The sequence below is a fragment of the Arvicanthis niloticus genome, chromosome 29 (assembly GCF_011762505.2).
Source record: "Arvicanthis niloticus isolate mArvNil1 chromosome 29, mArvNil1.pat.X, whole genome shotgun sequence".
NCBI lineage: Eukaryota > Metazoa > Chordata > Mammalia > Rodentia > Muridae > Arvicanthis > Arvicanthis niloticus.
In genome coordinates, this window is record NC_133437.1 from 23,722,611 (window position 1) to 23,745,798 (window position 23,188).

Here is a 23,188-nt window from a genome sequence, read left to right on the forward strand (position 1 = left end):
CCATTCATTAAGTACTGGCTGTATACCCTTGGGGTATCAGACAAGAGGCCAGTTGCTGAAGATACAGTGTATTTAACTACCAGGTGGGTTATTTATTTGTTTATTCATTTATTTACTTGTCTATTAATTTAATCTTAAAAAAAAAAAAAAAAAAACCCTACTGTAAGATACAGGTGATGGTGTCCGCAGCTCCCGAATAGATGTTAGTTTTAAGGTAGTTTGTATTTGCTCTGATGTTGGCTGCTTCATTTTTGGTTTTGGCAAATGCCTTAAAAGAATAAATGATATTTCACATTCTAATTACCTATTGTTTTTGTTTTTTATAGTTCTCAGGAGCCATTAAAGATGCAACAGATGATGTGGAAGACAGACTAGCCAGGCATCCCGTATGTAGACTTTCAGCTTAGCAGGTGACAAGCCTGGGCATCGGTCTCTGTAGAGCCTCACAAAAAACTTTTTAAAGGGAAATAGAAATGATTAGATCAGGGTCAGCTTCCAACCCTTGTTATACGTATGTGCCTATTTATGAACTGTTTATGCAGTCAGTACAACCTAATTCGCCACAAACTTTTCCCCTGCAAATAACCATAATTAAGCTGTGGGTTTTCCTCTGGACCCTTGATGTCCTAACTTTCCCCTTCAGCATGCCATCTGTGCTGGCTGGTCTTACGTCACCTTGACACAAAGCCAAAGTTATCTGAAAGCAGAAAAGTTCAATTGAGAAATATCTCCATAAGATCCTGATGTAAGGTATTTTTTTAGTTGCTGGGGAGGGCTCAGCCTGTTGTGGGTGGTGCCATTGCTGGGCTCATGGTCCCGTATTCTGCAAGAAAGCGGGCTGAGCAAGCCATGGGGAGCAAGCCCAGGCTGCCTCAGCTTTTGTGCAGGTGAGCCTGTTTGGAAATCACTTACCTTCATATTTCTGTGTTCTGGCCTCTCTGGGGAGTGACTGAAAGGTATATAATATTTGCTTACCCACCTATATTCAACCATTCACAGGCTACGTGCTACCAGGATGGGGCAACCACACAAAGTCACACATATGATCTCTGGACCCAAGGAAATCCCAAGACAATGTGACTTTGGTGGTACCTCACAAAGCTTGCTTTTTCTGGAAAATGAACTATAAACAACAGTACCCCCATGATTCCATCCCTGTCTAAGAGGTAGGCACCTCTTCAAGCTTACATCATGTATACCCCCCAACCCCATTCTCTGCTGTCCATCTCCCAACACACCAAACCTAGTCTCACCCCAACCTCACCTATACAAGACCCTCTACGGTGCTGCTGCCTCCTACTCTTCCTGTGGGTCTTACCTGCAGCAGGCTCCGTCATGATTACCCATCTACCTGTCACCCTGACTGGGGAAAAGATGGCTAGTATTCTGGTATTAGTCTTCTTTTCTCCATCCATTGGGTTCAGACACCAAGATGAGCAGCTCATGCCAGCAGGAGACCTGTTAGCCGCTGTGTCCTGTTACCCTACCTCCCTGTGTGAAGCTGCTCAGAAAACAGGACAAGGAACTTCAGAACAACAGAGGGCCACCTTCAGAACATGGATTTTATATCTCTACCTCCCACAATGCTACTCTTAGAGCTTTCCGAGGGACCCACCTCCCTTGTTGAGACTACACTGTTGAGTGCTTCACTACAGAGGTTATAGTGTGGGGAAGGAGTTCAAAGCAGTTTTTCTCATAGCTGGAATTTAGGTCTCCTGTTTCTGTTCGCTTCTCATCTCCCTTCCTCTACCACTGTGAAGCACTCAGTGTTTCCAAGTACACATTTGGGGGATGAACTACCTACCACAGAAATTAGTCTTCATAGAAGATAGCATTTCTACTTATGGTGCTTTGAATAAAAGTGACCATCTCCTATAGGCCTGTAAAGAGTGGCACTATTAGGAGGCATGGCCTTGTAGGATAGGCATGGCCTGGTTGGAATGGGTGTGGCCTTGTTAGAGTGGGTGTTGCCATTGAGTAGGTGTGGCCTTGTTGGAGGAAGTGTGTCACTAGGGGCAGGCCTTGAGGTTTCAGATGCTCAAGCCAGGCCCAGTGTTTCACTCTGTTCTGGCTGCTTGCCGATGCACATCTACAGCACCACAATGGCCTGCATGCCTCCATGCATCCCAACATCGTGACAATGGATTAAACCTCCAAACTATAAGCCAGCCTCAACTAAATATCATCTTTCTTAAGATTTGCTATGGTCATAGTGTCTCTTCACGGCAATAGAAACCCTAACTAAGATACTACCCATTTAATCTAAATCCTAGATCCTCCCAGTGACATGGCTTTGTGTAAGGCTCCCATTCTCCTGGGAGCAGGGGATGTTATGGACTGAGGTGCCTGCCTCACAGAAGGCAGTCAGAGAGTGGCACTTTGGTAAACCCAGCTCCAGTCTTGGCTGAAGCATCCATCTCTTTTGGGTACTAGGGATGCTGGTCCCTTTCTCCTGGTGCCTCCTGCATCCAGGGGGCATCCTCTGCAGGCTCTACTCACACTTATCTCTTCCTTGTTCTGGTCCTGAGCACATATTTTCTCAACATCACCCAGTGGTTTCATGATTCCACAGCTGGCACACATCACCTCTTCACTGAGCCTTTCCTGGATCCTAGGGACCCGAGAATGGGCCTTGCTGCTGTTTGGATCCTGTTGCTGGCTCCCAAATATTCCTTTTCTGGGAGTGTTTTTATCCTTATATTATTGCCATTAACGGTTCTCCCTGGCCCCAGTCTCGCTAATGTTGACTCTTTCAGAGGGTGAATGAACCGAGACTCTTTTACTTGCTTCTCCAAACTCTATGGCAACCTAATGAGAGGAAATCTCTTAGTAGACTGTAGACAATAGACAAGAAGTTCCTCTTGGCCCCAGGGTGGAAACTATAATCTTCTGAAGGCACCAGTGACCCCTGCAACCAAGGTGACAAACAGAGGTTCCTAATGTACACTGCTTCTTGGAGTCACCAGCTGAAGAGGTGAACTTGTGTGTGCTGTAGTTTTCTGCTCTCTAAGATGGAGTGAAAGCACTGCTTGCTCAAAGGACTATTGAAAGGCACAAAACAAACAAACAAAACCCAACAATACCAACTAAGGTGCTTAGAACAGGGAGTCTTGGGAGCTTAACCACATCCTCTAGTGATGCAGGGAGTGTCTTCCCCTTGTGTTGGTGCCTCCTGGGAGGGTCTGTTTGCATGGGTCTGGTGCCCAGTGTGACCAGTCTCCAGCATCACTTTATGACAGGGTAATCTCAGAATGTCCATCGAGGCTTCCTGGGCATTTCTCCAGCGCTGTTCCACACTCGGAAGCTGTCTGTAGGTTGAGGTTACAGAAAGAATATGCAAAGACCCCTTTCCCCCAGCTCTGCAGCTGCAGCATCCAGCCTCTGTGCCGCCTCAGCTCATCAGAGCCTGACCTAAGCGATCAGTTTGAAACCATCTTCCATTTCTTGCAACTTCCATATCTGGTGTTTTCATTAAATGCACTGTTCCCAGTAATCACAGATTTTACCCTTGAAATAACCCTCATTTATCCATGCTCGAGTTTGCTCCATCCCCATTTTTTTTTAAACCAACAGTGTTTTTTCTTGATTTTGGGGCAAGCTTTTCAACCAGACAGAAATTTGATCCTAAGGATTTGCTGTTTTTCAGTACAGTTTCCACCCCTAAAAGCAAACAGTATCATTCATGACCTTGACTTGTCTTTTTTAAATAAAACCAGATTTTAAAATATGATCTGATGGAGCCTCTTTGTTTTGTCTGTCAAAAATAAGCTGATCAATTACCAGTTATTATGTGTGACTGAAAACAAGTCAAAAGGCTATTTAGCCTTGGAACTAACATAAGAGACTCAGATAGGATCAGGGACTCAAGGCTAGCCTGGGCTAACTATCAAGACCTTGTTCGAAACAAACAAAAATTAAAGGTCTGAGGTCTGCCTGTCCTGTGAGTTTGTAAGTTTAAGGAGGCCAGTGGATCCCACAGTGGTATCTGTCTGATTCCTTTTGTGTCTCTACTGTTTGTGTGCAGTTTGAGTCAAGTGATATTTATTGAATGAATATGTAAAGTTTTAAATGCTAGTCCTTTACTAAAACAAACAAACAAACAAAATAACAACAAAACAAAAAACCCCAACCAACAAACAAACCCTGCCAGACACAGATCTTTATTCCCAGATTGAGGCAGAGGCTGGCAGATCTCTGAGTTTGAGGCTAGCCTGGTCTACAGAATGAGTTCCAGGACAGCCAGGACTACACAGAAAAAAACCCTGTTTTGAAAAACAAAAAAAAATTAGTAAAATAAATTTCTGAACGCCAATATGTTGCATTTTTTAGGGTTCTGGGGACCCTGTTACCTAAGACTGGAAAAGAAACATTTGTAAGGAGATAAAGTTGCTACTCAGAGAAGCAGTGATTTCCAGGCACTGGGCTGGCCAGAGCTAATTCTTCCTCCTGTCATGACTTCTAGCCCATCTGATTTGTTGAATTTCAGATACATACTCACTGGGGAAATAATTCACTGCAGAAATGTTAGAAGCTATAAATACACAGACACTAATCAAACCCAGAGGAATAAAAACCTAACACAGGCTAAGCAGAGCCCCCATCGGAAAGCCAATCGGTTCATTAGAAGCATTTATAAGATGGTAGAAAAGATGATTAAATCTGAGCTAATCACAGCCTTGGCATTTTTATAGAAATAGTCTGTGTACACGGCAAAGGAGTTCACCGGTTTTATTAACCTCATTACTCAGTGAGTTGAATTTATGAAAATCCAGAAAGTCGATAACAGTAATTAAGCTTAGGAATGCGACAAACCTGTGAATGTCTAATGTTGGTGAGCCTGCGGGCCCAGGGCCAAAGGCTTTTAACCACCTGGCAGGGGCTGCTTTCTGAAAAGAAAAAAAGAAAGTAACAGAGGGGTGGGAGGGTGGGGGAGTGGGGGGTAGGGCAAGGACAGGAAGGGAATAATTTGATTTGCCTCCAGCCTTGGAGTTATCCCATCCTGTCCTCACCACTGCAGCCTATTGCTTCAGTGCTGGGGATCATTTGATTACACTGGAACATCTCAGCTGCCCATTTCCTGGGCTCTGTGACAGGCCAAATGGACAGGAACTGCCCTGGCCGTTCAACCCTTCCCTCTCTCCTCCAAGGCCCACCAGGGTCTTCCCATCAGAAAGCAAATCAAACCTAAGAAGGTGGGAATCAGAGGTGGGGTGGGAGGGGGAAAGAATCCACCTCGGGGCTTGTTCCCCACTCTTTCCTGTTGTCCTTCTTGGAGAATATTGTAAGGGGCACCCATGTCCGATGGGTCTTCACAGAAGGAAGATTTCCCTCATTGATGTCCAGAGTGCAGAGGATGCTGTCAGTATCTCTTAGAACACAGCCCTTCTGTGTGGGGAGAAGGTGTCTCTTCTGGGGTAGAGCTGACGAGCAGGGGGATCTTCAGATGTTCTTGTTTTTTGGAATGCCTTTTAAGTATTTTATCTATTTTATCACAACTTACTGCAATCCATCATTCTACGAGCACCACCACCACACGGATCTGTGGCAGCTCCTATAGAAGTAGAAAGACAGGAAGACATATCACCAACTTCAGAGAGGCTTTGAGCCTCTGCGGAGGAGCGGATTTGTGGGTCGCGGTGGCAGCTTGGAGGAAATACAAGATGGAGACGGAGATGGCAAGAAGGTCAACCTACTGTGTGTCTGAAAATGGCTTCCCGGAAGAAGAGGGACGGACAAGGCTCTGAGCTGGGGAGCTCAAAGAGGTCTCGGAAAGCAAACAAGTGGTCCCAGGGCCCTGGATGCAGTGACCTGTGGAGGAGAGTAAGGGGACCCCAGCCAGGTAGGCTGAAGGTCAGAGACCATCATCTATCCTGGCCACACTGAGAAACCTGGCTTAATCCTGCGTACAGTGGTTAGCCATGAAGGTTTTAGAGTACGAAATGGTTTCAATAGCAGACATATTCTAAGTGACCACTCTGGCTGACATATGGTGGAGGACAGAGAGGGAAGGCAAAGAAGTCGAATAATACTTTAACAGAACTCACAGGAAGATGTGAGGGTCTACTTTCAGGCCAGTTGAGGACATTGATCAATCACCAGCAACTCTTCTGAAGGACAAAGTCCAACTTGGTTAGCATGCCTGTGGTTTATTGTTCTCCTCAGAGGGACTCTTCCTGTTATGAGAGAGCAGGAAGCAGAGAGCCTGGACCAGAAACTCAGCCGGCTCACTAACACTCAAGCCTCACCCCTGGCCCTGGGTCTGCCAACCCGGCTCATTCCCAAAAGGTTCCACAACCTCCTCAAATACCTCCACCCACAGGGGCCAACTGTTCAAACACGTGATACTAGGAGGGACATTTCACATTCAAACCACAGCAGCATGGCTCAGGAGGCCCCCATCTACCCTCTCCCTCCACTGGCTCGAAGTCAGTGTCTCCGGCCTTCTTCTCCCACAAGCCTCTAGAAGCCCAAGTCTGCTGTGCCCCTCAGGCCTTCGCGCATGCGCCTCCCCGCAGCCTCTGCTCTTTGGTCATGATGAAGGTGATGATGTCGTGATGATGGCCGACACATAGATGATGTCGTGATGATGGTCGACACATAGAGGTCAGTCGTGAGCCTGTCCCTGTTGCAAGTGCTTGTTCTTTCTAACTCTTTTCCTGAAGACACTTCAAGGTCTAAAAGTGGGGCGGGGCCTTTGCTCCTCTTCCATGAGGGGCTGGTACCACAGTCACCAAGCACGGAACTAAGAGTTCGAGCTCAGGGCTTTTGGCTCATGCTAGTATCCTTGAGGCACACACGCAATGGTAACTGAACGTCATTACAAAGCTCTAACAGTGCTATTTTCTACTTTGGCTGCATGTTTTTACATCAGTGTTATTAGGAAAAAAAAAATCAAAACTCTATTAACAATGACCAGGAAATGACTTCAGCATATCGTGGATTCAGAAATGCAGCAGGATTTCGTTCACCTTTGGCTGTAACCGGGGCATATGAAACAATTTCCTGGCACACAGGAGAACATGATACAAGTTTATTTAGTGACTCAGTGGATGCAGGAGTTAATGGAAATGTTGTTCCCCTTTGGGCTCGCTTCTGCCCTTTTTTCTTCAACCTACCAAGATGACAATCTCCCTCTCACAGTGTGGCCTTTTCTGCTTCGATGGGTCTTCATGACAGGTCACAGAAGACACCTCGAGATACAAGAAATGAATCTAAATGCCGCTGCTTCCCCAGCACGCTGGTTGCTAGTCTTCCATCCATCGATGGGTCAGATGTCGCAGAGGAGCAAGCTCCAGAGCGAAGCCACGGCAGATGAGAAAGACAGTGCTTTCCCGCCTTGTGTCTTCCCTTCTTGCTGGTGAAGGTGATTCCAAGCATCTAGGAGTGTACTGAAGAGTCCTACTCAGGAGGTAGAGTACAGCCATGACGAGGGGGCAGACAGCATGAACGGGACTTAGAAATGGAACCGAGGCACACAGATAACAGTCACTCTCTTGCCTGCTCTATCAACGTGAAGAGACACTGAGACACATCCTTTAGGGAATACAGAGCCTGTCACTCAGAGGGAACCAGCTTCACTCACAGATTATGTTCCCAAAGTTAAGAGTTAGAATTACGCAGGGAGTCCGGAGGACAATCAGTGATAAACAGGAAGAAATAAGACAGTGCTCAAATAGAAGTAAAAAAAAAAAATGGGAAAAAAGTAATAACTTCAAATGGATAGTTCTTCACACGGGGGTGGGGGGGGAATCTAAGTTTTGTTATGGCACAAATGGATGCTTTTAGCAAAAATAGAAAATTGAGATCAGAGCAAAAAAAAAAGCCACTCTGAGAAAACCAGTTTTACATTTTAAGCCACGTCCATTCTGACTTGTGTGTGTAGAACACGTGTTTGTTTTCCTAGGTTTGAAAATGAAGTCATACTTATATGCTGTTTCTGGCCCAGAGTGGATATAAATTTTGTGACTCTAGAGCTTTAAACACAGGGAGGCTTTGAGAAGATATTTTAAGGTTATGAATGCAAACACACTGGGGAGAAGGGCCTTGCAAGTGGAGGGTTCTGGAATTTAAGCTCTATTATTTTGATGAATAAAATAGAGCACTCAGTAAATTCTTTTACCTCGTCCCAGTTGGGTTTATTTGTTTGCCCATTTGATTGTTTTTTCCCTTTTGAGTATTAATGCATACTAGACATCCATTCACAGTACACAGGCTCCTTTCCCCTTTCAATTTCATAAGATGACTTCGGAGAAGATTAAAGTCAATAATCACACACTGGGCACCTAGTGTGTACCCAGGGTCGACTGAGGAGATTGAAAGAACCATGTCAAGTCCTCATCCAAACAGGAATACAGCAAATAGGTGGGGCGGTGAAACCCGGGGAAACCGGAAGAAAGCCTCCACCTTCCCTCGCTTCATCACCTGCTTTCATTGCTGACTTCAGAGGTGCTCCAGCAAATCTGCACGCCTTATTAGTTCTGCTACCCAGAATACCTCCGATGTATGGTCACTATGGTAACGAGGGCTTGTTCTTGGAAACCCGAAGGTCTTCTTTATCTATCTCAACCCAGTTAAATTATCTCTCCTCTCCCTCTCCCTCTCTCTCCTTGCCTCTCCCTCCCTCTCTCCCTTCCTTCATTTATTTAGTTTGCCTTTCGGCAGGAGTCTGCTGAGCGTCCCTTTTCACTCTCAGATCATGCTGATGCCTCTTATAATCTGAACCTGTGCCCTTTGATGACCTGCAGAGTTTGCACAAGCTCAGACCACTGATTACTTCTGCTTATCCCAGAGACCATTGTTTTCTATACTAGAGACCACCCTGTCTTTATTCCTTTAAATCCTAGCCTCCGGGAGCTAGATTTGGGGGTGTGGGGTTCTTGCTTTCTTTAGGTTGGTGACCCCTGAATAAACTAGAACTTTTTCATTTTTGCAATCAAAGGCTGGCATACAGCTTGGCATGGAAGGGGCTTTATTGGTAACGTAAAGAAGCCCAAAGGCTGGCATCTCCCGATGGCCTGTGAATTCATAGAGTAGAAAAAGGAGCCCCAGAGGATCAGCATTCAGTTGGCTTTAGCAGAAGACCTGCCCAGAAGCTCCGTCTGGAAGACCAGCTCTGTAGCAAGTGGTTGCACCCGCCACCGCTTGCTACATTCAAGCCTCTTCTTTACTCACTAAAGCGCATGCTCCAAGAGCCTCTCCTCTAACAGTACGGCTGATGGAACTCAGTCCTGAGCGCTATCAAAAATAGATGTCATTATGACAATGATATGAATAATGTAGTTCCAAAAATGGGGAGAACGGATTTGAGGATTAGAATTAAATATAGCTTGAATGTTCTTTAAGGTTAATCGCCAACACTCCGAGTTAGAGGCATTTAATCATTTTCTAGTGCATTGTGTATAAGGCAAAGGGAACTATAGCCAGGGAAATTCAGTGGCAGCACAGAGCAATGACAGTGTGTTTTCTGTTTTAATGTATTTGCTCATTTGCTTTAAAAACAATGCCAGCACAATCCCATTTAAGTACACAGATACACGTTTAAGCTGTACTAAAATGCTAATTATTAAAGTTTACACGCGTTTAAAAAATTCTGTAAAGTGATTGAATTCTTTTTAGCAACTTCCAAGTGGCTTGTGTGGGTGCAAGATTCTGGAGACCCAGTTCTCAGATGACAGTATCATGGTTCAAAAAGAATCTGCTGGAACCTGTCTCCAAGTATATTAGCCACTTTTCTATTTCGATGGTAACAAACAAACATAATGACTAAGACAGTTATGGAAGAAAGAGTTTATTTGGCCTTATGGTGCCAGATTAGGGTCCATATTGGTAGGGACAGACAGCACAGCAGCAGACACAGTGGTGAGAGCTGAGAGCTGAGAAGTCACACCTCAAAACAGAAATGGTGGCATCTCTAAACTCTCAAAGCACAGCGTGTTAGTGAGCATTCTTTAAAGGAACTGAACTGACAGAATGTATTGGAGTAGCTGACAGGCTGGAGTAGCTGACAGGCTGGAGTAGCTGATAGGCTGAGGTCTGAGTAGTCCACCAGTATCTGTCTCCTGCTGGAAAGGTCAAGGATCCACAGTGGTTGTTTAGTTTATGAGCTTAGATGTCTCAGCAGTCCTGACCAAGTGTGGGAGTTCCAGGGAAGATCTAGACAGTTACCAGTTTTCACTCCATGATGGAGTCCTCAAGAAATAGCTTCTAACTCCAGAGAAAGCATGCCTCAGAAACAGCATAGATGAACTCACCAATGAGAAGGAAATCAAGCAGGCAGAAGGTAAAAGCTTCCCTCTTCCACGCCAGCCCTTTTCAGTGGCTGCCTCCAGAAGGCACGGCCCACACTTGGGGTGGGTCTTCTAACCTCAGATGAGCTGATCAAGAAAAAGTCCTCACAATTAAGCCCAGACACTTGGGTGTTAGTTAACTCTAGATGTAGTCAAGTTGAGAATCAAAACTTGGTCATCATACCCACCCTAATGACACACTTCCTTTACTGAGACCACACCCCCTCAATCTACTCACACAGTACCACTAATTGGGACAAAGCCTTAAATACCCCAGACGATGGGGGACATTTCTCATTCAAACTGAAGTATTTACTAAAGTACTGTGGATAGAGAATCTACCTCGAGTAATTAAAAAAGAAAAAAATCTCAACTAATCTCCGTGCTCAGACCAGATTTATGCAACCAAAGACAAGAAGTTATTGTTCAACATTAGAAGATAGCATTAAAAAAATAAAGAGCAATAGTTCATTGATATAACGGAATACTGCATGACAAAATGAGAAGGCTTTTCAGGTATCGGCATCCAAACATCTCCAAGATATGCTGCGAAATGATAAAAGGCAAAATGCCAGACATGGTGTGCTGTAGCTGATATAGAAAGTCGCAAAAATGTTGACTTGTCACGAAGGACACACAAGAGGACAGTAGGTGGGACAAGGGAAGGATGGGAAGCTTCACCATGGATTCTTTGGGAGGCATGTACTCCCACCTCCAGCCCTGGTATTAAACTGGGGGCCACACGCTGGGCCCACACAGCATAGGCTGGGCAAGGGCTCCACTGAGGAACCCCACCCCCACTCTCCTTTTATTTTGCTGCAGGTTCTCCCTATGGATTCATGCTGGTCTTGAGCTCACTCATAAGCCCAAACTTTGACTTTGTGATCCCTCTGCCTCCCACCGGGCCAGGCTCGTTATGGAATTTTGACTCAAGTCACTGTATTCTCTATTCTAAAAATAAATAGAACCCGAAGTATAAGTTAATTACCACCCAACGAAGCCTTGCCATTTCTTGAATACAATTTGAACCTGATTTTTAGCCTAGAAGTCAGATGTTTTCACACGCTCTCTCAGCTTGTCCTTAGAAAAATAAACCGTGGGCAGGGTTCCATCTCGACTTCCCCTTGAAACACGACCCTCTTGTTGCACAATTAACAGGAAGCCTAACTTCAGGGGATAGTGTCTTGATCCTTAAAAAGGAGATTTTTGCTTCCTGGATCACTCCCTTAGGTCTCTCACAAGAGGTTCCAGCAAGAGAAGGCCAGCTGGACTCCAGGTCAGCTCTCTGAACTGTGTAGTGATTAACACCTTTCTCCCCACCCACCTCCACTTCATGATGGCAGGGGGTAGAGTTGAGCTCAGGAAGTGACTCTTGGCCATCTTCCTGCCTGGGTGGAGGTGCCATGAGGCACAGGATGTGCTTACAGCTGCTTAGCCCTCCAGGGTGGGAAGCTCGTGCATTGAGGAAGAGGGGCAAACTATGTAGGGAATCTCTCAACATCAGCTGTCAGATCCTTTAACCATGGTTGGCTTCTCCTTGCTTCTGCTACATGATTTTTTTAGGAGAAGTCTCCCAGGGAAGAGGCAGAGCCTTATTCCTGCTCCTTCTGGGTGTTGTGGAGGTGAAATTGTGTTTCTTACAATATCATACGTACTTAAAATAAATAGCAAAAGGTGACTGTCAGTGGACAAGAAAAGACTTTTCAGCTCATCAATAACTGGACAGGGTTATAAATAGGCACCAGGAGCCACCGCAGAAAAGGTTCTCAAAGTTCCAGGCTGTGGCAGGAAATGGATTCGCTGGCTGATATCTGAAAACAACTCAGAGAGACATTTTGGGCTTCAAAGAGGCCCCCTAAGACCTTGGTCTCCCAAATGCCCTTGCATTTCAGTGACTGTCAGCAATATCGCACTCAGAACCTGGAAACGATGCATTTCTTGAGAGGTATATCCTCTTCCTAACACCCCCAACACTGATGCTCACAAAGATGGCCAGCCCCCAGATGACAGCACAAAGCTGAAGTTCAAGTGAGCTGTCAGGATTCTCTCCACAAGAATGCAAACACCAGCTCCCCCAAAAGTTGAAGGCGGTGGGCCTGAAGACAGAGGCAGTTAACCTTGGGGATAAAAAGAAATCGAGGAAGGAAAAAAAAAAAAAAAAAAAAAAAACCCACTCCGTATTCTGCTTGTCACAGCGTTAATAAACCTCAACTTGGTTCTCAGACTTCTCATTTGAAAGGTATAGACTCACAGCTTACCTGACAGGGCTCTCAGGAGGATGGAGCAAGATAGTGGGCACCCGTGAGGCACACAGCTCGTCAGTGCTGCATGGTACAAAGGATCTGCTAAGACCAGGGCTTCGAAGGAAGCAGAGTCGAGCTGGGAGAAGGCCAGGTCAGATCATGTGTTATTCTTGCTTTGATTTATTCTAAGCTCAGGCTGGTCCCTTCCTGCTGGGTCTTGAGAAGATTATCCCCCACCCTGCAGGCTGTCACTTCAGTGTGAGGCCCCAATCCCTGTGCATCTAATAATTCAGCTGTCCCTGTTTATCAGTGGCTCCCACCACACTGTCAAGCAGGCTATCCCAGAGCTGATTTGTGTCCAACCAGGCTGTAATCGACACAGTTATCATATCATAAAACCAAGGTCACGGGAAGGTGACGGTGGGTAAAGAATCTATTAGGCTCAATGAAATAATATGAATAAATCATCTTGATTTAAAAAAAAAAAACATGACTACAGGAAAATGCATAAACCTAAACAACATTTCACATTTTTATGGGATTTTATGACTTGCTTCTTGCCCTTTGAACCTGGATGCCTTCCCAGCCCCTCGATTTTCAACTAGTCTGAGGTGCAGTCATCTATTAACTGCCATAGAAATTCTATGGAGAATGGTTCCTAGAAAATACTTAAAGGACTATGGACTATGGATGTCTTTCAGTCAGATTATTATTTTTTTTAAAAATCTATTTGTGTGTGTTTGGTTTGTTAGTTCTCTTGAGAGAGCGTCTCACTATGTAACCCCTCTGCCAGCCTGGAATTCACTCTATAGACGAATCTTGTCAATAAACGTGAAGTATGGAATCGCAGGCATGTGCCACCATGTGTGCTATTTTCGTATTGCTTTTTAACTATTTTTTATTTTTATTACTTATTTTTAATATTTTTTGTTTCTATTATTTTTATTATTTTTCGTTTCTATCATAATATTTTTTGTTTCTATTTTTTTAAATATTTTTTGTTTCTATTATTTTAATTATGAATATGTGAGAGTAGGTATGCGCGGGTGCCTGCAGAAACCAGAAACATCAGATCCCTCAGAGCTGTAGCTACAGGCAGTTAGGAGCTGCTGATATGTATGCTGGGTCTTCTCCAAGAGCAGTAACCCAACTGCTGGACTGTATCTCTAGTGCCTTATTTGTTTGCTTTCCGTGTTTCTTTGTTTTGGTTCTGAGACAAGGTCCCATTCTGGAGCCTGGGAGCCTCCTGCTGCAGCCTCCCAGGGTGCTGGGATGATACAGGTATGCCAGCACACTCAGGTCAAGTAACTCCTTAGTGATTACTTGAAAGAAAGAAGCTATTGGTATGGACTTTATATTGACTTACAAGATTCGTTCCTTGAGGAAGGTTTCTAGCAGTTTCCACATCATGGTAACGATGCATTCAGTGCTGTGTTGGAGGATGGGCATCTTATCTTGGAGTCAGCACAGCACTGGATCTGTTGGACTTCTCAAAGGCCTCCTGAGGCCCACTAGCAGTAATTTAAGGTGGCCCTAGCTCTTCCATAGCTGCCCCTCCTAGGGCTGACGTGATTAATGGTCCATAGGAAGCACCAAACCCAGATCCACAGAACACAGAGAAACTATTGGGGTAAAGTTTGGGGGCTCTGGGTTGCCTGGATTTTGAAGACACACCAGCTCCAACAAGGGGAGCCTGCTTGAGCTGTTTTCTACTTTGTCTGATTTAGCTCTAACGATTCAGCTTGAGTGTGAACCGTGCAAGGAGAGGGCTTCCCTTGTCTTTCTGTTGCATAATAACTAGTCAGTGTTTTCCAGTTCTTTCCAAGCCCCAGTCTCTGAGCCCATCATCTCCTCTAGGCGACAGCCCTTTTTGTTGATAAACAGCAGTGATTTAGAGATGATGTCTTATTTGGAAAAGTCCATCATTGTGTACCAAGCACTTTTGTGCGTATTTGTGAGAGACTTAGAAGCACATTGTACGTATGCTATTACTGCCCCTAAATATTTATATGCGCATCCACCGTTTAGAGGTATCTGGAGGCCTTTATAATTTATTTAAAAAGCTGTTCTAAATTAATCCAGCAGAAGGCCAATATACCAAGACAAATATAGATCCTAGTCCACCTTTGGTCAACCATGTCCCAGAAAGATAGCAATTGCGTAAATAAATAGCCCATAGTGGCAATTGCTCCGCCCACTTACCTCAGCAGCACAGCAGACAGATGCCTAAGCATTTTAGCTGTGCACAGCACTTTTCCTTGAATATGTAAGCAAAGAGTTCACATCTGAGGGCTTGTTTTAAGGGATGATATCTTCCCAACTCCAGCCTTCCAGCTTATCAGGATTCAGACAAAATGCATTTCGTCCTGTGCTAGCCCGGTAATTCCATCTTTGCAAATAGTAGCAGATCAATCATTATGTGTCATCTTTGGAAGGATTTCCATTTCTTTAAGGCATTACCCTTCAGGGCCTAGGGATGCCTAGGGCAACAGGAAGGTGTGATTCCTTTTTCTCCTGGTAGGATTGTAGGTGAGAAAAATGACAAGCAGGGCGGGTTTTCTCTGGGTGGCTAGACATCTGAGGGAATGTCTCTGTCTGTGTAGCATCTGTGCAGAACTGTTTGAGGAAATGTGAGAGCCTGTGAGAGACACAAGCCCCCTAGCCTTTGATATAGCTAGCAGTTTAGCATGCATGACCTCAGTCATATTTCATGTGGTTGAAATAATTTTGAAGAGAGGCGTTCCTGGAAACTTAACTATGAGGAAAAATAAACATATCTATCTTCTTCCTCCATTTCACTGGGTGTGACCGCCTCCACCTCACAGCTCTTAAAGGGATAGAGGGGAGTTTTCTTTTTTTCACCCAGAGTTAAAAACCTTGCCTCCCATCACAATGTAGGGAAGATATGTGGTGAGTATGGGGAAGAAAACATGGCCTAGGTTTCTGCTCACTCCTACAGAGGTAGGACTGTGCCTGCAAGAGCGGTGGTGGAATATCAGCAAGGCTTCACAGCGCGCTTAGATTAAAAGCCACCCTTCATTACTATAGTGCTGTGCCTTCACTTAAGAAAAATACAGCGGCAAATATTCTCAAAAATGCAGGAACTTGATTTTGCAGAACATTTGAGTGACTACTGGGTAATCTCAAAGAACTCGGCATCTGGCGGCCTTACACTATGTGCTAGCGGAACAAAAAAATGTGTTCAGTTGTCGTTTTGCACACGACGTAACTAGTAGACAGACCACCTACATCTATTTTATATATATATGTATATATGTATATATGCATATATGCATATATGCATATATGCATATATGTATATATGTATATATGTATATATGTATATATGTATATATGTATATATGTATATATGTATATATGATGTATATATGTATATATGTATATATGTATATATGTATATATGTATATATGATGTATATATGCATATATGTATATATGATGTGTATATGCATATATGTATATATGTATATATGCATATATGCATATATGTATATATGCATATATTATATATGTATATATGTATATATGTATGTATACATATATATATAATATATATATGTATATATGCATATATGTATATATGTATATATGTATGTATACATATATATATAATATATATATTATATATGTATATATGTATATATGTATGTATACATATATATATAATATATATATGTATATATGTATATATGTATATATGTATATATGTATATATGTATATATGATGTATAATATATATATATATAATATATTATATATATTATATATATTATAATATATATTATAATATATATATTATATATATTATATAATATATATTATATAAATAATATAATATATATAATAATATATATTATATATTATATTATATATATTATATAATTATATTATATTATATATAATATAATTATATAATATATATAATATATATTATATAATATATATATAATATATATTATATGTGTGTAGTATTTTTAATACTTATATAAACATTACACATAAAGTATCATTGCAAATACTCAAAAAACAATATGGAGTTTCCCTTCACTGAAGCTATATTGAGTGACTGAGGCAGAAAAATGTTCACGTTCTAGCAGAATGAATCATCTGCCGTTAGACTGACTCTGCTTAACCTTCGCTCGGTGACGGCTCCCTGGATGTATGTGCAGTGAACATCAGTGCTCTGCTAACGACTCTTTCACACGTCACGTCCGTGCTATTGATCTGCTTGGGTCCCGGCTCACTAAGCCCAGCTGCTCCCTGTTGGCAGGGAAAAGATGCTGACTAAGCAGAGGGAGGAAGGGACCAGCCACAGAGACCAATTCTTTCCTGTCCACTCAGAGGACTTATGTGATCTCAACACTGGCTACTAAAACTGCACCATGAGCCTCCCCACGAGAGAGGATTGGAAAAATAAGTGTTATCTTCTACCTTGGCTTCACAATATCAGACCCTGATGACCCAGGCCCTGTGTCTATCTCTGGCTCCTCCTATGTTCTCTGAGATCTCACAGCAAGGCAGAAGAACTTTGCTTGCCTTTGTTTTTTCTCACTGAGAAAGTAAATATCAGAGAGCACGCTGGAGAAAATTAGGCGGTACCCTCCTCACTGAGGTATTGTGAATTTAAATAAGAACATGCCAGGGGAGGGTTTTGTATGATGGAATACCAGCCTACCATTTTAGAAAGTGCGCAAGGCTGTTGTTGCCATGGGTATCTGAGCTGATGAAGACTTCATTCAAACTGACAGGAGCTCTGCAGAGTGAAGAAATAATATTGTCCTACCTACCCTTGGCAGTGTGCTTAGTCTCTGTTTGAAGGGAGAAAACGTAGAGACCCTCTTCAGTATTTGCCTTAGAGTTCTCCAAAAGCAAGGCATCTGTTGTTCTTCCAAGGTCCTGTCCTGTGTTTGTGTGTGGTATTAGGGATCAAAACCAGGTTCTCTCGTGTGCCAGGCAAGTATTTGATCACTGAGCTACAACCCCAGTTCTGGTCTCTGAATCTGTGATCTGCCATGTCAGACTGTAGCACCGTGTTTCTCATAAACTTAGAAAACAAACAAAACGAAACCAAAAACTGTTTTCAGCTGGTTTGCTCTTTGCGTGGCTTTGTGTGGGACAGAAAACGCATGTATAAGTTTTCCCAAGACATTAACCTGTTTCTGAAAGGGGATGTGAGCAGACCCAGCAATTGCAATGCATTTCCCTCTTCAGACTAGAGGCAGACTTAAGACTGTGTTTCTGCGCCATAGTGCAGATGCCTAAAGACCAGCATCTAAAAATAGAACCAAGGCTTATTGGCTGATTACTATGTATCCCCTGTGAACAGTTGCTGATTGAAAGTCTGCTGAGATCCTGAGCCAGGGGATCATTGTACTCATACCCCTCCCATTTACCCCACTGTATATAGCTCAGGCTTGAGAGTCAGTTTGGAGCCATGGTCCCATGTCCTTGCAGCTGAAGAGATCTGAGGGGAGGCATGTAGTCCTCTCTGATGTGTTTATAAAAAGATAAAGAGATATAGAATATGTTCTGTGGGTGTGTGGTGAGGTATGGGGGAAGGGGATGTCTCAGCGGACCCATGCTGAGGCATTTCTTACCCCTTAGGGACCAGTCACAAACCAGTATAGCATAGAATTGAGTTTATTCAGGGCATGGAGAGGGGAGTTAAGAGGATAGTAGAGGCAGAGAAAGGCATAAAGAGAGAGGGGAAGAGAGACGGGGGGGGGAGAGAGAGAGAGAGAGAGAGAGAGAGAGAGAGAGAGAGAGAGAAAGAGAGAGAAAGGAGGAGGAAGAGGAGGAGGAGGAGGAGGGAGGAAGAGAGAAGTAAAGGTTGGCCATGAGCACATGGAGAAGAGGGGGGAAGAGAATAGGGAGAGGGTGGGGAAGGGAAGAGCAAGAGAGCAAGAGAGAGAGGAGGGGGCAAGCAGCCTCTTTTATAGTGAGTCAGGCCAGGTAATTGTGGGGAGGAGCATGCCTGGTTGTTGCCAGGTAACTGTGGGGTGGAGCTTAGACAGAATGCTAACACACCCTCCTCTTATTCAGGCATTGGATCCAATGCTTTTCAAACAAAGATGAGTTCTGAGGACGTGGTTAGAATGTGGTGATGGCTTTGGTCATTTGATTAGAGTAGCAGGAGTGGATGCTGTGGTAAAAGAGGCAGAGGCACCAACTTTCTGCGTTGCCCAGGCAGTCCCCAGAGTACCTCGCTGCCTGATGACACCAAGTGTCCCCAGTGCCTCCAGACTCTGCCACACTTCCTGAGCCATTCTTCTTCCTATCCCAAGCCTGTCTTCCCTTACGTTAAGACGGTTCTCTCAGGCCATAGTCTTCTCTTTTAGAAGCTGTCTGCAGGCTCATTTCTAGCTGAGATCTAAGTGAGGTCTTCAAGGTAGGTGGTCTTAACTCGAGGTGTAGTCTCTCGGGAGCCAGTCTTGTCAAGACGCAGATGCAAGTCCTCTTGCTGATGGTATTCATCACTTCGGGCTCAGAAGAGTCTTACTGATAGGCATCTGACAGCTGTATCTCAGCCCTGAAGTCCTGCTTGCTGGTGCTGCTTCCTCTATTTCCTGGTCTCTCATGTCTGGCCAGACTTCACTATTGACCCATATGCTGCTCCTTCCTGGCTTAGCAGATGACTTCACCTGTTGGAACCTCTGGTCTCTGGTCCCCAGTCCTGTTAGTATAGTACCAGTTCTGGCTCTCCCAGTGCACTTGCTTCTGTACAGTCCTCATGTATGAATGCAGTGGGTTTTTCTTCTAGACACATGCTTCTAATTTTATTATTATTTTATTTTATAGTGGATGTGCAATCTTACAGCCCTTCCCAGCCCCTGCACTGTCATCTATGTTTCCTGTTCCATTCTCTCTTTCTCCACCCCCCTCTCAGTGCTAGAGACCAAACATACAACCTTGCGTTCTGTTTTCTTTAACTACATAATTTTTAATTAGTACATTGTTTTCTTATTTCAAACAATCAAATAGCACTGTGGCATTTACAATAAAATGCAGCCATTTCCCTTCTACCGATCCCATCTCTTCCAGAACTTATCAATCTGGCATGGCATTCCAGAATGTACCCAGACGCTTCCCTATGACATATGCAAATATCATCTATAAACTTGGGAAGCACGAAGGGTAGCAAATGGTCCTGTCTCAGCAGCCATGCAGTCTGTCACGTTGTGAGTCTTGTCTGGGTTGGCGCTCATCTGAGATGCCTTTTCTCTCTGTTTATGTTCCTTATCTGTGTTCCCTGACCTGCTTGCCCGACCTTCCCTGGAGTCTGAGGCATTCCGCTGTTCTATAGAGCTCCCTGTTTTTCTCCAAGGTCTACTGTGCTGTCAGCAGCCTGGTTTCTACCCGGCTGGCTTCCCATCATCTCTCTACTCACGTTCTTTCTGGGAACGGAGTCAGAAGTCACATGCTCAAATATTAGACTGCAGCACAGAAGTGGATAATTCCAGCTTCCCCTGGGTACTTTGGAATTATCCTTCATGACATACTTTAAGTGATTTTCACCTCATCCCCAATGCCCTCTCCACTCTTTTAGAAATACTGTGTAGCCCTGACTGGCCTGGAACTCCCTCTGTACACCAGGTTGGCCTCGAACTCAGAGATCTGTCTGTTTCGAGTACTGAGATTAAAGACATTAGTGTGACATCACATTCTCCAAAAATTTAGGAAAAGACATTTTTTACAACAACATTTCATAATTCAATAAAACTGGCTGGTTAGTCTTCCAGCCTAAAGGCAGACACTGTCCCCTTGGATACACAGTTGATCAACTGATATGTGGAAAAATCCCACTGAGAAGCAAGAGCTAAAAACAGAATTTTGAGAAGCAATGAGTCATGGCCTAAATGAACAAATACATTACATGATAAATCAAATAGAACAGAAATGCCAACGAAACATCCATGCTGGATTGAGGTCATTGTCTCTGTCTCGGGACAGTAGATGTTTAAGGGTCCCCAGGGCTACTGGGGTCACAAACACAATCTTTTCTCCAGCTTTATTTTTTTTATTTATTTATTTATTTATTTATTTATTTATTTATTTTTTGGTGGTTCTCTTCTCTTAAAAATGTGTTCTACAACCCCCAACACACACACACACACACACACACACACACACACACACACCAGTCTAGGCTATTTTTCCCTCTTTAAATGACTATAAACCTACCTTTCAAATAAACAACTAGGCTCTGTGGGTTTACTAGCACCACATCTGTGCTAATCCCTGATCAGCCTGCGCTTGCCCCCTAGACGACCTTGAGCTCCTCCTGCTGCTTGTCAGTCTCCAGTTACTTCCTCAGCTGGAATCACCACCAGCCTCTTCTGCTCTCTTGGGCTGTCAACAGATAACTGAAAAGATGGGGAAGCCACAGGCTAAAAGGAGGCGGCCTCGGGAGAGCCAGGATAAGACACAGACTGGTTCCTGCCGGAAAGCTCTGAATTCCAACTCCGGACCCATCACAGCCGTGGAACCCAGCGTGGAACCCCTTCCCCACACCGTGGAACCCAGCCTCTACTGGGTGTGGGGAGCGGGGAGGAAACAAGGGCTACACAGTCCATCTAGGCAGGGAGAATTATTCAAAACGGGTCAAAGGTCAGTCCATGCTAGAAACGGACGAACATCTCCAACAAACATGACGGCATTTAACTTCTGTGTTTGAATGTGGACTATCTGACAGGCCAGAATTCTCTCCTCTGGAGGTGCTGTGCCTCCTCAGGACTGCTCCTCTGCTCTCTTTGCTCAGAGTCGGTTTGACGCTGCTGCTTGCCCTTTCTCAAAGCTTAGTGTTGTTTTAACTAGGTTTCCGGAGGAAGGACAGACTTGCTTTGGCTTCAGGTTCAGAAGGTTCTTTCTGTCCATGGTTATGTGGCATCTTGATGGCAGGAGCATGTAGCCATCCTCACAGCAGACAGGATGCAGGCAGAGTGACAGGATGGAACCTGGGACAATATTGTCTCGATGATGTCTCCCCAGTGATTTACCCCTCCCAGTGAGGTCCCACCTAAAGTGTTCAGTGGCTCCCTGAAAGTCCTGTCAGCTGGACCAAGCATCCAAGACAGGAGCCTGGTTGCGGTGAGGGTGGGGGTTCATATTCAAGTCAAAACGCTCTCTTCCCAAACAGCAAGTTAAGGCAAAAACTTCTGTCAATACTTAAAAGTTTACAAATATGCAACAATCTCTCTTCAGCATTGAAATATAATGACATATCAGATACGACACTTACATATAGAATATACTAAGAAACTCTCAGACATTTCACAGGATTTCAGGGTGCAACGGACTAAGGAATGCTGGAACCCGAAGTTTGGAAGCTGAGGCTGCTGCCCTGGACCTCGGTCCTTCATGGAGTTGCAAAATTATCACTCTAAGAATGTAACCTGGCTGTGTGTGTGTTGGGGGTCAGGGGTGAGGGGTCGCCCAGAGACCTGCCTGTTATCACACAGAACCGGTGGTCCATAGTTACACAGAGACCCACCTATTACCACTAAACACAGCTACTGGAGGGGAGAATGTCCTCAGACCCTCCACCACCATGCCACACAGGCAGGCTGTAGACACCTAGGGCTGTAGGACCCGTTTGCTGCCTCACTCCGAGGTGCAGGCAGAGGAGGTCATTCAGAGGCCCGACAGCAGGAGCCACAACGATGTGCAAGTATGTGGTAGACAGATGGAGAGAAAAAGAAGCTGAACAGTTTGAGCTTTATGAGGAGAGATGGAACTGGCGACGGGCGGGTAGAAAGGAACAGCCTGTTGTGAGCAGTCAGCCCCGCCCCCTGAGGCCGTAATGAAGTCCCAGTCTATATTGTCTATGCGGGCCATGTCTGGGTCCCTTGTCATGCCGCTTCAGAGGTCAGTGTCAGTATCCATAGCTCATATAACCAATACAGTCCATGCAGGTATCCCTGGTCTGGGCAGCCACCTTGGACCGCAGATAAGTCCAAGTATCTCAGTGGCGGAGGTACTCTGGAGAGCTGTCCCTACCTCTCACCAACTGTAGCACAGGGCAGTACAGTGGAGCTGGCCCTGGTGGGGGGAGGGGGTAAGCTGGTCCCGAGGGTATGAGAGGGTGAGAGCTGATCCAGCCACTTGTGTGCTGTGAGGTGGTTCAGGCACAGAGGTGAAGAGTGAGGGAGAACTGGCCCACCACTCATCTGCCATGAGGTGGCCTGGGCAGGGTGTGTGTGTGTGTTATATGTCATACCCCATTCCCCGCCTGTGGCAGTTGGGAGAGCTGGCCCCAAGTCATGGGTACGTGAGAGCTGCAGCACTCTGGAGAGTGGACACTGCACCTTGCCTGGGCAACACAGTGGGGTTGGCCATGGTGGTGAGGGCATAAGGGTGGGAAAGCTGACCCTACCCTGCCCCCTGCTAATGCGGGCATTGGGTGGGCTAGCCAGGGCAGTGCTGGAGAGATAGCCCTGGTGATGTGGTGCTGGAGAGCTGGTGGGCTGACGAATTCAGCTGCCACCCAGGCCCAGATCCAGGACTTTGAGGTGGTCCACTCCAACATCTACCCCAGCTATGGATAGAGCCTGTGAAAGAGCAGGTCCTGCTCATCCAAAACTGCAGGATCTTCATGACACAGGACAACAAAGGATAACCGAGAGGAGTCCTAGTGAGGAT

The 23,188-nt window shown here is 44.8% G+C and overlaps 1 long non-coding RNA gene across 1 annotated transcript; it reads right to left on the reverse strand.

Moving 5' to 3' along the window:
* Positions 1 to 9,771: 9,771 nt before the first annotated feature.
* On the reverse strand, positions 9,772 to 12,735 carry LOC143440451 (uncharacterized). The gene is made up of 2 exons (XR_013108140.1): positions 12,545 to 12,735; positions 9,772 to 10,373 (listed from the first exon to the last, which is right to left on the reverse strand). It is a non-coding gene; the product is annotated as an uncharacterized LOC143440451 (long non-coding RNA).
* Positions 12,736 to 23,188: the final 10,453 nt, after the last annotated feature.